The following is a 13,862-nucleotide window of genomic DNA, read 5'->3' as shown; positions in this document are numbered from 1 at the left end:
TCGGCTCATTGTTCTTCATCTTCACAGACTTCTTAGTAAGGAAGTATTAATATGATCCCATTTGATGAGAGAAGAAACTGAGATATAGGGTGAGGTGACCTGTCTCACATTACAAAGGCCATCAGTAGGGGTGGCTCAGATTCAGCACCAGGCTGCCAGACTCAGACCAAGCTTTGCCACTGAACACACTTCACCTCTGATTGGGAAATTGGGACAAATGGTTCATTGCCTAGGGTGGGCTCCTTTGTGTGACTCAGAAACATCTTTTTTCTTCCCCTCTAGCCTTATTCAAGTCCCCACTATGGAATCGATTTCACTTGTCCCTGGTTGAAATCTGAGGAGAGTGCCAGTGTAGTGTTAATCACTTTGGTGCTCACCTCTTGTGGTCACTTTCAGACACACTGAGTGCCAGGCCAGCCTAGGACTCATTCAAGATGTTTAGGGGCACAACATGATGAAGAACACGGAGTGTGAGCAGCCTCCCATTGAAAGGAGGAACCAAACCAAAATCCAAAGATGTTTATCCACACTCCAATTACTTATCATAGTTTTCATTTCTAATTTCATGTCAGAAAACACAATGACCAATATGAAGAATAGGATGGAAGAAGCAAATATTATTATTGGAGGTGATGGTATTGTTTACTTAGCAAACTATAGATGAAATAACTGGAAAACTACTACCACTGAGGGAGTCATTTTGTATAAACACATACCATACACATAACATAGATTGTTGGACTAAAAACACGTCTTGAAAAATATATATAAAACGTGGAGGTCGCAGTCTTATACCATGTGCAGGATCTATGTGGAGAGAAGTCTAGTGTTTCCTAATGAAGCAACAGAAGCATCACCTCCATGATAATATAATCGACTTCAGTGCGTGGAAGACTCCTGAACTCAATGATGCACATCTCCCTACAGACAGCCACAAAACTTGAAGAATTTAATTCCAATCAAATTTGCCTCAGGATCTTATTTTCTGCCCCATAATGAAATAATTCTAAATGATATCTCTGCACATAAGTCCAAAGGGTAGTCAGGAAATTAGTGCAAATAAAGAACGAAGTTCAAGTTTCCCCAGATGCGCCAAGTACAAAAATAATGAGAAAGGATCATTTAATGGTCTGTTGCCACCACAGGAACGGACCCGTTGTTTGTCATGGGGCAAGGAGGGGGTTGTGCCACTCGGGGATATGTGGCAATCCCTGGAGACACCTTTGATTGTCATGACTTGGGGAGGTGGTTGTGCTGCGGCAGACGTCTAGGGATCCTCTAACACACAACACGTGTTCCCTTTGGCAAAGAACACTGATAAAAAAGGTCAGCAGTGTCAATGTTGAGAAACTGGACTAGTCAGATGAACTCTTGAAGGTCATAGACAGACGGATGTAGCAAAATATATGATAAATTGTGCCAGTCTATAACTCTCCTATCTGCTATATCCAAATAAATTTCATATGGATTAAAGAGTCAAATGTTCAAAAAGATAAAACAAAAAAAAACTAAAAAAAAAATCAGAAAGTATTTTTGGGGTGCCTGGGTGGTTCAGTTGTTAAGTGTCTGCCTTCGGCTCAGGTCATGATCCTGGAGTCCCAGGATCGAGCCCCCCCCCGCCCCCACTCAGCCCTGCTCAGCAGGGAGTCTGCTTCTCCCTCTGCCCTTCATCCTGCTCCTGTGTTCTCGTTCTCTCTCAAATAAATAAATAAAATCTTCAAAATAATTTTATTTTTTTATTTTTTTATTTTTTATTTTTTTAAAGATTTTTTATTTATTTATTTGAGAAAGAGAGAATGAGAGACAGAGAGCACGAGCAGGAAGAGGGTCAGAGGGAGAAGCAGACCCCCCGCTGAGCAGGGAGCCCGATGTGGGACTCGATCCTGGGACTCCAGGATCATGACCTGAGCTGAAGGCAGTCGCTTAACCAACTGAGCCACCCAGGCGCCCTCAAAATAATTTTAAAAAGTATTTTTGTATGGTTTGGCAGTGAAAGTCATGGCATACAAAGGAAAAAAATGTAGATAAAAGATAAATACATTTGAAAAACTGAAAAATGTAACTATATTATTGATAATAATAAATGATATAGAAACACAACCTGGAAAAATGTTTTCAATAATATAGGGGGAAAGGTAATATTATTAAGCATTTAGATTGTTTTTATAAATCAAAAAATATAAATTTTTCAATAAAGACATTCAAAGGTCATTTGCAAATCTTATAAAAGTATAAACTATAAATGCCTAAGAAAGTTGTGAAAATAGATTAGCTCATTAGGCCTAAGATATATAGTGGAAATGGATGTACATATTGAGCAAAATATCTATGTTGGTTTCCTAATACTTTACTGAGGCATATTCTGGTGGGAAACGCAAGCGGCTGCTTCTTGATCTGTTCCCCAATAATGATAGTAACCCAGAAGTAATACTTTATGCATGGAGGAATTTCAGAGGTAAGTTTTATCATCAAAGATAAATATTTCTCAGGTCTGAGAGATACAGGGGCTTTTGTTTTTTTTTTCCAACTACCTTCCTCTTTAATTTGCATGTTTGTTAGAAAACTATGGAGAATGAGTTTAGAATATCACAAACTTAAATAGGTGGGGATGTTAATCACAGCTGTTTCCCATAGTGGTACCATTACTGGAAGATATGAATAAGGTTTGTGGCACCTGGTATGCAGCTTTTGCTCTTTGCCTCTCTCTGCCAGGTTGTTCATCAGATATGATTTTCCATTTCTTGGCAGTCGCCGCAGCATATGTTCATTGTCTTGTCAACAATGCTTATCGATGCCAGGTGAACAGTGCTTATCTTTGTCAAAAAGGTGCAGATACATGCACATCAGATGTTGGGGTATCATGCTATGAATGTTCATGGCCCATGTATGTTTGTGCATTTTCTAGGGTTTCAGTTGTCTGAGAACACGATGAAGTCCCACCCGTAACATGTGAGTCAAGTTATTGCCCTCCATAAGATTGTTACTAAAGTCAATGGAAACGTTTAGATTTGGAGACATTTGAGCCTGCTACTCAGACTCATTTACTGGCTGACACCTAAAATTACCAGTTTTGAGTGGTGTTCAGAACAGAAAAAGTTCTGCATTATGTCCACATTGTGGAGCAACTGCCTTTCAACTTGGGTCTTATTACACAGAACTGATGCTGTATGGTGCTTATGGGAACCCCAAAGAGAAGAATCACAGTGCTGAAACCCTAAAACTTTACAGTGTGGTCATACCTTCTCCTGAAAACTTTTCTCCATTTGTAAAACAGCCTTGACTTCCCTCTGAGTCCTAGTAGAAACAATTTGTGACCACCATCGATCATAAGAAAAAACAACAACAACAACAACAACAACAAAAACTTTAATGCCCATCACTTACTGGGTGTCATCTAAGCCACTGAACTATAAAACTGCATAAGAATAGCAGCATGACATTTAAAATGGGGGGGGAATATATAAGACTGGGCCTGAGCATTTTGGGGAACACAAGCACTTTTTATTTTTATTTTTATTTTTTTTAAGATTTTATTTATTTATTTGAGAGAGAGAGAATGAGAGACAGAGAGCATGAGAGGGAGGAGGGTCAGAGGGAGAAGCAGACTCCCTGCCGAGCAGGGAGCCTGATGTGGGACTCGATCCCGGGACTCCAGGATCATGACCTGAGCCGAAAGCAGTCGCTTAACCAACTGAGCCACCCAGGCGTCCCCACAAGCACTTTTTAAAAAGAATTTTTTTATTGAGGTATAATTGACATAGAACATTATATTAGTGTTGAGGAGGAAAAATTGTTCTATCTTTCAAGGTTCTTTCAGCTGGTCTAAGAATGAAATTGATATGAAACTGATTAAGAGAAAAAAAAACAAAGTCTTATTATGTTTTGTAATAAAATCGAGTCCTAAAGAAATGACCAAGGCAGAAAGTTTTTACATGTTTTAGACAAAAGACAATTAAGTCTGTGAGGAATTGACAAGACAAAGAACACTTATGTTCCGGAGCTTCAATTAGTAATTCTAAACAGAATCTGGGGTAGTAAATTAGCAAGAAGTAACAAGGTTTGTTTATGCAGCCTTCTTGGCTTCAAATGCCCTATCTCTGGTGATAAGGATGTCTCTTTACCTCCTAGTGCAGAGAGGGTATCTTTCACATGGAGGATTTACGTCCTGCTTTCTGGAGACAAAGCTGGGGTCAGGCCGCTGCTGTTTTTCTGCAGTGGCTTCCCTCCCTTAGCCCCAACATTAATTTCAGGCGTACAACATAATTATTCGTTATTAGTGTATATTGTGGAATGATCACCACAGTTAGTGTAGTTAACATCCCTCACCACACAGTTATTTTTTCTTGTGATGAGTACTTTGAAGATTGACTTTTAGCAACTTTAAAATATGCAGTACAGGGGCGCCTGGGTGGCTCAGTCGTTAAGCGTCTGCCTTCGGCTCAGGTCATGATCCCAGAGTCCTGGGATCGAGCCCCGCATTGGGCTCCCTGCTTTGCAGGAAGCCTGCTTCTCCCTCTCCCACTCCCCCTGCTTGTGTCCCCTCTCTTGCTCTCTCTCTCTCTCTGTCAAATGAATAAATAAAATATATTTAAAAAAATAAAAATAAAAAATGCAGTACAGGGGAGCCTTCCTGGCTCAACTGGTAGAGCATGCAACTCTTGATTCCAGGGTTGTGAGTCCGAGCCCCATGTTGGGTGTAGAGATTACTTAAAAATAAAATCTTATGGGTGCCTGGGTGGCTCAGTTGGTTAAGCGTCTGCCTTCGGCTTGGGTCATGATCTCGGGATCCTGGGATCGAGCCCCACATCAGGCTCCCTGCTCAGTGGCGAGTCTGCTTCTCCCGCTCCCTCTGTGATCTCTCTCGCTCTCACTCTCTCTCAAATAAATAAATAAAAATCTTTTTTTAAGAAAGATTTTTATTTATTTATTTAACAGAGAGATGTTCCGTGGTCTTTTAAAAAGATTTTTAAATCCCAGAACCCGGGATCAAGACCTGAGCCGAAGGTAGATGCCTGACAACTGAGCCACCCAGGTGCCCCAATAAAAATCTTTTAAAAAGACCACGGAACATTGACTTGAGAACAGTCCTAGGTCTTTAAAATAAACAAACAAAATCTTTAAATAAATAAAATATGCACTACAGTATTATGAACTATAGTCACTACGTTGTACATCATATCCCCATAACTTATTTATTCTATAACTAGAAGTTTGTACCTTTCCAACCCCCTTAACCATTTCCCCTCCCCCACGCCCCCCCTGGCCACCACCAGTGTTTTTTCTGTAGCTATGAGCTCAATTTTTGTTGCATTGGTTTATTTTCGGGTTTTTTTGGATTCTATATATAAGTGAGATCATATGGTATTTGCCTTCCTCTGTCTGTGTTTCACTAATATTTGTGCCAGTCTCAGCTTATTGATAGTAATGCTATTGGTTATAAATGTCTGGGGCTCTCACCTGGGCCCAGGTGAGCTTCCCGCAGACATTCCCCTTTCCAAACCAAGGTTACGACTGGACCGAATCCTGTGGTTCTTATTATAATTGCAAGATACCCTTCATCAACATTGATTTGGAAACTGAAAAAATAAAGGTTATTACTTACAAGTCCTGGAAATTACACAGCACACCTGGGGCCACACAGCAAGGTCACCAGGAGAAAGAGAGAACGCAAACCAGGGATTCTGCTTTCAATGAGGGTGGGAGCCTAGGGTTTCTCTGGTTCACTGGTTATTGATGAATTGAAAATAAAAGAGCAGGAATTTAAAGCTCAGGAAGACAAAAGGCAAGTGCCCCAACGGGTTGGTTACTGAAATCAACCAAGATCTCTAAAACAAAGGAGCCACGGTGGGGGGAGATGGCCTCGTTTTTTTTACCTGGTCGCGTGGTTGGCAATGTGTTTTCTTTGAAATATCGTCTTTGAAGTGGATGCCTTGGCGATCAAAACCTAAATCAGGCACTTGCATTTGAAAAAACAAAAACAAAAAACAAAAACCTGTCCGGGCTTACACTACAACCCACTCTGTGACGCACGGGTATTGGAGTCAATGGTGAGGACATTACCTGCTGATGTAGCTGATACGCTAAAAATCAGGCTTAGGACATGTTGTAACCCAGAAAGTACACATCTCAATAGGATATGGGGCCACTTGGCTGGCTCAGTTGATGGAACAAGTGACTCGTGATCTCGGAGTTGTGAGTTCGAGACCCAGGCTGGGTGTAGAGATTACTTAAAAATAAAAAATCTTTTAAAAAAATTTAAAAAATAGGATTATAGTAGCAAATCCTGTGATATTGATATAAACAATAGTCTGAAGTCCAGTCCCTAGTCATTGTCCCAAACCTGAAAGTTCCCACAACAAAACTAAGTCAGAGAAATTGGGGGCCCCAGGAGTCTGCTCAGATTTCAATATTGTGAGATATTTTAACATCTTGGGCCACCTGGAGAATGTAGGTTTGAACACGTCATGAGTTGGTAGATTGCTCCAAAACTCACTGATCCAGTCTCTTGGTCCTGAGAATGGATCACATCAGTTCAAAGTCGTGTCTCATTTCCTGAGGCAGTGAAGCAGGTGGGCCCCCAAAGTCAGACCTATACAGTGCAAGTAGTTGCATCAGGTTGTTAAGAGGTACTTCTATGGAGCCAAAAGAAAAAAAAAAAAGGTTAATGATTAATTTACTAACAGAGCTCACAGAACTCAGAGAAACATTGCACTAAGGTTTATTATAAGAAGATATAACTCAGGAATAGCCAGATGGAAGAGATGCAAAGGACGAGGTATGGGGAAAGGGACCTGAAGCTTACAGGCCTTACATTTTCGTCAAATCTCCACGTGTTCACCAACCCGAAAGCTCTCCAAACCCTGTCCTTTGAGTTTTTATGAAGTCTTCATTACACAGGGCCGATTGATTAAATCATTGGCCTTTGGCCATTGATTCAACCACCAGGCCCTCCCCCCCTCCCTGGAGGTAAGGGGCTGGGACAGAAAATTACAACCCTCTACTCGCCTGATTGTTTCCCCTGGCAACCAGCCCCCATTCTTAGGTAACCTAAGGGCTTTTCTCAAAAGTCACCTCATTAACGTAACAAGAGACACCTTTGTTGCTTTTAGCCCAGGAAATTCAAATTCCAAGGGATTTTAGGAGCTCCGTGCCAGGAACCAAAGACCAAATATGTATTTCTTTTTATGAATCCCAAGTATGTATTCTCAACATGACTCATCTGGGCTTATGTTGATCTTTAACACGGGGCCGAGGTTGTGTTTCTCAAGTTTCGCCATTATAAGGTTTACTCTTGTGCCCATTCCGTACTGTATTCTTTGCAAAGTATCCATTATGCAGAGACCACACACTTCAGGAGTGGTAGTTATGCCTCGTGTCCTTCAGGAGGAATATCCCCCTACAATATTTGGAATTTTTCTGTATGGGATATTCACTCATCTCCTGCACTTACGTTTCTAGCCACTCATTCAATAAACTGCATGGATCAAGGATATTTGTTTTATACTTTCGATTAGAACCCAATATGACGGGACGCCTGGGTGGCTCAGTCAGTTAAGCGTCTGCCCTCCATGATCCCAGGGTCCTGGGATCACCAAGTCCCGCATCAGGCTCCCCGCTGAGCCAGGACCACCCCCTTCTCCCTCTGCCTGCCTCTCCCCCTGCTTGTGCCCCGCCCCCTGACAAATAAATAAAATAAAATTTCTTAAAAAAGAACCCAATATGGGCGCCTGGGTGGCTCAGTCGGTTAAGCATCTGCCTTTGGCTCAGGTCATGATCCCAGGGTCCTGGGATCGAGCCCCACATCGGGCTTCCTGCTCAGCGGAGAGCCTGCTTCTCCCTCTCCCTCTGCCTGCCTCTCTGCCTACCTGTACTCTCTCTCTATCTCTCTGTCAAATAAATAAATAAAATATTTTTTTTAAAAAAAGAACCCAATATGATATTCTTTTTTTTTTTTTTTTAAGATTTTATTTTTACTTATTTGTCAGAGAGAGAGAACACAAGCAGGGGGAGAGGCAGGCAGAGGGAGAAGCAGGCTCCCCGCCGAGCAAGGAGCCCGATGTGGGACTCGATCCCAGGACCCTGAGATCATGACCTGAGCCGAAGGCAGCGGCTTAACCAACTGAGCCACCCAGGCGCCCCTCCCAATATGATATTCTTTTCTTGCTCAAATTGTTCCAGCTCGGGCCTTTGGAAGCTCTCTCAGTTGGCTTCTGATTTTATAAGATGCTCCAGGTTCATCTGCTGTATTTCCTTCCCAGTCTACAGTCAGCAATTTCTCTAAAAAGCCATGGTTCTGATGTAGGAAAAGATGTTAGGGTTCGAAGCTGACACCCAAGAAAGAATTCTTGAGACGTCTTTGGTGCAAAGTGGTGGTTGTATTGAAGCTCGGGGACAGGACCCTTGGGCAGAAAGAGGAGCACTGGGGTCATGAGGAGTGGCCCATTATATACTTTCAAGTTGGGAGGGGGTTAAGGATAGCGTAAGTCTCTAAGGAATTTTGGAGGCAAGGTTTCCAGGACCTTGAGGGGGCTAGCTCTTGTTGGGAAAAGGTCATTTATTACCGTCTAATAAAACCTTAGTCATGAGACCCTTCAGATGTATATCGGTGGGCCACATGCTTGGGGGATGACTGCCAACACGTATCTTGGGGGGTTTAGAGATAAAGGAAATTTCTAAAGGACTTTTTATATGTTAGAGTAGACTTACAGGATCCTGGGGGTTGGCCTAAGGTTGCCTTTTGCCCTTAGCAAAGTATTAACATCCAGGCAGTTGAGTCCCTAGAGGAATGTCACTCTGCCTGTTACAAGGACTTGTCAATGGGCTGTAGGTAGTAAGGAAATTTAATAATTTTTCTTCTGCCTTTGTTTCCCACCTCAGTTCCTTTTTTGTTCCTTTTTTATTGTGTTCAAATACACATAACATTTACCATCTTAGCCATTTTTAGGTGCAGAGTCAGTGATCAGATCCATCCGCATTGCTGTGCGGCCATCAACGCTGTCTGGCCCCATAATTATTGTCATCTTTAAATCTGAAATTCCATACCTCTTAAACCCTAACTCCCCTTTCTTCCCCATGCCCCAGCCCCGGCAACCACTATTATACTTTTTGTTTCTGTGATTTTGACTAATATAAGTACCTCATATATTTTTATTTTTATTTTTTTAAGATTTTATTTATTTATTTGAGAGAGAGAATGAGATAGAGTATGAGAGGGGGGAGGGTCAGAGGGAGAAGCAGACTCCCTGCTGTCTGCTTCTATCTCTCTGTCAAATAAATAAATAAAAATAATAGGGAGCAGGGAGTCTGATGCGGGACTCGATCCCGGGACTCCAGGATCATGACCTGAGCCGAAGACAGTCGCTTAACCAACTGAGCCACCCAGGCGCCCATAAGTACCTCATATAAATAGAATTATACAGGGATGCCTGGGTGGCTCAGTCAAGTGTCTGCCCTCCGCTCAGGTCGTGATCCCAGGGTCCTGGGATCGAGTCCCACATCGGCTCCTTGCTCAGCGGGGAGCCTGCTTCTCCCTCTGCCTGCCGCTCCCCCCTGCTTGTGCTCTCTCTCGCTCTCTCTCACAAATAAATAAAATCTTAAATAAAAAAAAAAGAGAAACATAAAAGCTTTTAAAAAATAAGTAGAATTTACAATATTTATCTTTTTTTCATGACTGGCTTATTTCACAGAGTATGTCTTCAATCTTCATCCATGTTGTAGCATACTGCATATTTTCCTTCCCTTTTAAGTTCGAACAGTACTCCTTTGTATGAATACACCACATTTTGTTTATCCTTGCACCGCTCCTATGGTTTAGCTATTGTGAATAAATGCTGTTATGAACATGGATGTACATACGCTAGAGTTACTTTTTTTTTTAAGATTTTATTTACTTGCGAGAGAGACAATGAGAGACAGAGAGCATGAGAGGGAGGACGGTCAGAGGGAGAAGCAGACTCCCTGCTGAGCAGGGAGCCTGATGCGGGACTCGATCCCGGGACTCCAGGATCATGACCTGAGCCGAAGGCAGTCGCCCAACCAACTGAGCCACCCAGGCGCCCACTTTTTTTTTTTTTTTTTTTTTTTTTTTAAGTAATAGTAGCAGGGGGGCACCTGGCTGGCTCTGTTGGTAGAGCATACGGCTCTTGATTTTGGGGTTGTGAGTTTGAGCCCCACGTTCGGTGTAAAGATTTACTTAGGGGCGCCTGGGTGGCTCAGTCGTTAAGCATCTGCCTTCAGCTCAGGTCACGATCCCAGGGTCCTGGGATCAAGCCCCGCATCAGGCTCCCTGCTCGGCGGGAAGCCTGCTTCTCCCTCTCCCACTCCCCCTGCTTGTGTTCCCTCTCTCGCTGTGTCTCTCTCTGTCAAATAAATAAAATCTTAAAAAAAAAAAGATCTTTTACTTTTTAAAGATTTTATTTATTTATTTATTCATTCATTCATTCATTCATTCATTTATTGAGGGCTCACGCAAGCATGGGGAGAGGCAGACAGAGAGGGAGAGAGAGGCTGTCAAGGGGACTATTAGCTGAGTGCCAAGCCTGACTCCGGGCTCAATCCCACCACCCGGAGATCATCACCTGAGCCGAATTCAAGAGTCAGGTGCTTAACCGACTGAGCCACCCAGGCGCCCCTCAAATAAGATCTTTTAAAAAAATAATTAAAAATACAGTAATAGTAGTAGGTACCAAAGTGTGGGTACTAGGTGTGCTTTTTGTGAGTCTGGTGTCATTTTCTCTAGATATCATAAGGCTTATAATTACCTAAATTTTGTTTTTCTCTATGAGGTATTTTCTGTTATTTTGCAATTTGAGAATGTAGAGGCCACTTTTATTTATTTATTTTTATTTTTATTTATTTATTTTTTTTAAAGATTTTATTTATTTATTTGAGACAGAATGAGAGAGAGAGAGAGAGCACATGAGAGGGGGGAGGGTCAGAGGGAGAAGCGGGCTCCCTGCCGAGCAGGGAGCCCGATGCGGGCCTCGATCCAGGGACTCCAGGATCATGACCTGAGCCGAAGGCAGTCGCTCAACCAACTGAGCCACCCAGGCGCCCTATTTATTTTTTTTTAAAAGATTTTATTTATTTGACAGAAAGAGAGAGAACACAAGCAAGGGGAGTGGAAGAGGGAGAAGCAGGCTCCCCACTCAGCAGGGAGCCCCGATGAAGGACTTGATCCCAGGACCCTGGGATCATGACCTGAGTGGAAGTCAGACGCTTAACTGACTGAGCCACCCAGGCGCCGCTAGAGGTCACTTTTATTTTTTTTAATAAAGATTTTATTTATTTATTTGACAGAGAGAGACACAGCGAGAGAGGTAACACAAGCAGGGGGAGTGGAAGAGGGAGAAGCAGGCTTCCCGCGGAGCAGGGAGCCCGATGCGGGGCTCGATCCCAGGACCCTGGGATCATGACCTGAGCCGAAGGCAGACGCTTAACGACTGAGCCACCCAGGCGCCCCTAGAGGTCACTTTTAGACATCAGGCTTGATCAATGGAAACCTGATCAAGGCATTAAGTGCCCACAGTGACCCCCTGGCTGGAGACAGGCCCATCGGGCGACCACTTCAAAATATCCATAGGCTCTAACTCACCAATGGGCTACTTACAACCAGGCACAGTCCCCCAAAAAGGGGAGAATTCCATATGTCGCCATAGGGCCTCCCCTTCCCTCTTTAAATACAGTCCCCACCCTCTGCATCTTGCAGCTTCTTTGCTGTCCTGCCCACTGCGCCCTTGAGGTGTATTCAATAAGCTTCTATCTCCTTTCTTCTGCCTCAGGTGACTTCTTGTCACCGCCCACACCACCAGCTCCCACTCCATTGTCGCCCCACATTTGGGGGTCTCCATCCCATCAAGAGACATACCACAAAGAAAGTTTCCATTTTTGTTCTAGTGATTGTCTTTGTACTTACCTCTTTCTAATACCTTTTCTTTGTTTCTTTATCTAACTGGTTATCAGGTTTGGTTTTAGGTCCTTTAAATTCCCTCGGATTGGGCGCCTGGGTGGCTCAGTTGGTTAAGCGACTGCCTTCGGCTCAGGTCATGATCCCGGAGTTCCGGGATCGAGTCCCACATCGGGCTCCCTGCTCGGCGGGGAGTCTGCTTCTCCCTCTAACCCTACCCCCTCTTGCGCTCTCTCTCACTCTCTCTCTCTCTCTCTCAAATAAATAAATAAAAAAAATCTTAAAAAAAAAAAATTCCCTCGGATTGCCTCCACATCAATACCCCATTTCTCTATCTCCCTTTTCCTCTCACAGTTACATTATTTCTACCTTGTCAGAATGTGTAATGTTTCTACATTTGTCTTCTGCCCCCATACCGATAGGGGCCCAGGGCAGGCTGCCCCCAAATGTGCCAGGATGGCATACTGATTAATTGGAACTACTTGGGAAACAGACAGTGCAAGGACACCCAGCCTCTCCTTTGTCCCCCCCAGACAGGAAATAAATCTCCCATATGAAAGGTACCCTCCCTGTACTGAGAAGTTAAAAGATATCCTTATCACCAGAAATGGGGACTTTAAGGGTAAGAAAGCCACAGAAACAAACCTTGGTATTTTTTTCCTAATCTACTACCTCAGTCCAAATTCCACTTAGAATTCCTTATTTTTTAAAATTTTATGTATTTATTTTTAAGTAATCTCTACACCCAACATGGGGCTCAAACTCACAACCCTAAGATCAAGAGTCCCATGCTCTTCCAACTGAGCCAGCCAGAGGTCCCTGGAATTCCTTGCTAATTAAAACTTCCAAATATCTGTTTTCTTTATCCCGTCAGTTCCTCACAAATGTATTGTGTTTTTGTCTAAAATGTATGAAAACTGCCTGCATTTGTGTTTTCTTTGGGTCTCATCATTTGGGCCTCCGTGCACACACAATAAAACTGGTTTTTCTCATGTTACTCTGCTCATGTCACTTTAATTCCTAAACCAGCTGGAAGAAGCCTGGACGAAAGAAGGACATTTCTTCTTCCTCTACATACCCATGTTTGTTTTCCATCTTAAATGTTTATTTATGTATTTTAAGTGCCCACCATCCCTCCTTTTCTGTGGTTTCTGTGTTGTCACTTGTTAGGAGGAAAGAGGCCTGGTGGACGCTGAATCCTCTACCTTTGTGTTGAAAGTCATTTTCCGACAAACTTGGTAGCTGAAGGAAGGCTTGGCTAGATACAGAACCCTTTGTTCACAGTAGTGGATAAATGCTTTAAGAGTTTTGTAATGCAAAAGAGTCTTGCAATCCAGGGGCGCCTGGGTGGCTCAGTTGTTGGCGGCCGCCTTCGGCTTGGGTCGTTGGATCGAGCCCCGCATAGGGCTCCCTGCTCGGCGGGAAGCCTGCTTCTCCCTCTCCCACTCCCCCTGCTTGTGTTCCCTCTCTCACTGTGTCTCTCTCTGTCAAATAAATAAATAAAATCTTAAAAAAAAAAAAAGTCTTGCAATCCAATCTTTTGTGCATATTAATATTTCCCAGGCTCACATTTACATAACCTTTTCTTGTTTTTTTTCTTCTATCGGTCCAAAAGAACCCATTAAAAATGATCTAAAATTAAGTTCCTTCCAATGGAAAACATACACCTAAGAATGTAATGAGCGCATCTCCTACCTTGTGGTTGGACGGTGAGGTCTCTGTGCCCCGGTTCCCGGAGTCCAGGTTAAGGGGGCGAGTTTCCCACTTCCCAGCAGAGCCCAGGGCCTGGGAGGCCACAGGATTTCCCTAAGTACGAAATGAGTGGGGGTAGGGAAGTCGTGGGTGGAGGTCTCAACACTGTCAACAAAGATCAAAATGGAGCCAGACTAATTATGGCATCTCGTGGGGTGACTTAAGTGTCTGTGTTTGTAAACAAGGATCACGGTTCCACGAGTGG

The sequence above is a fragment of the Halichoerus grypus genome, chromosome 1 (genome assembly GCF_964656455.1).
Source record: "Halichoerus grypus chromosome 1, mHalGry1.hap1.1, whole genome shotgun sequence".
Classification (NCBI taxonomy): domain Eukaryota; kingdom Metazoa; phylum Chordata; class Mammalia; order Carnivora; family Phocidae; genus Halichoerus; species Halichoerus grypus.
Note: the sequence above shows the minus strand (reverse complement) of the source record.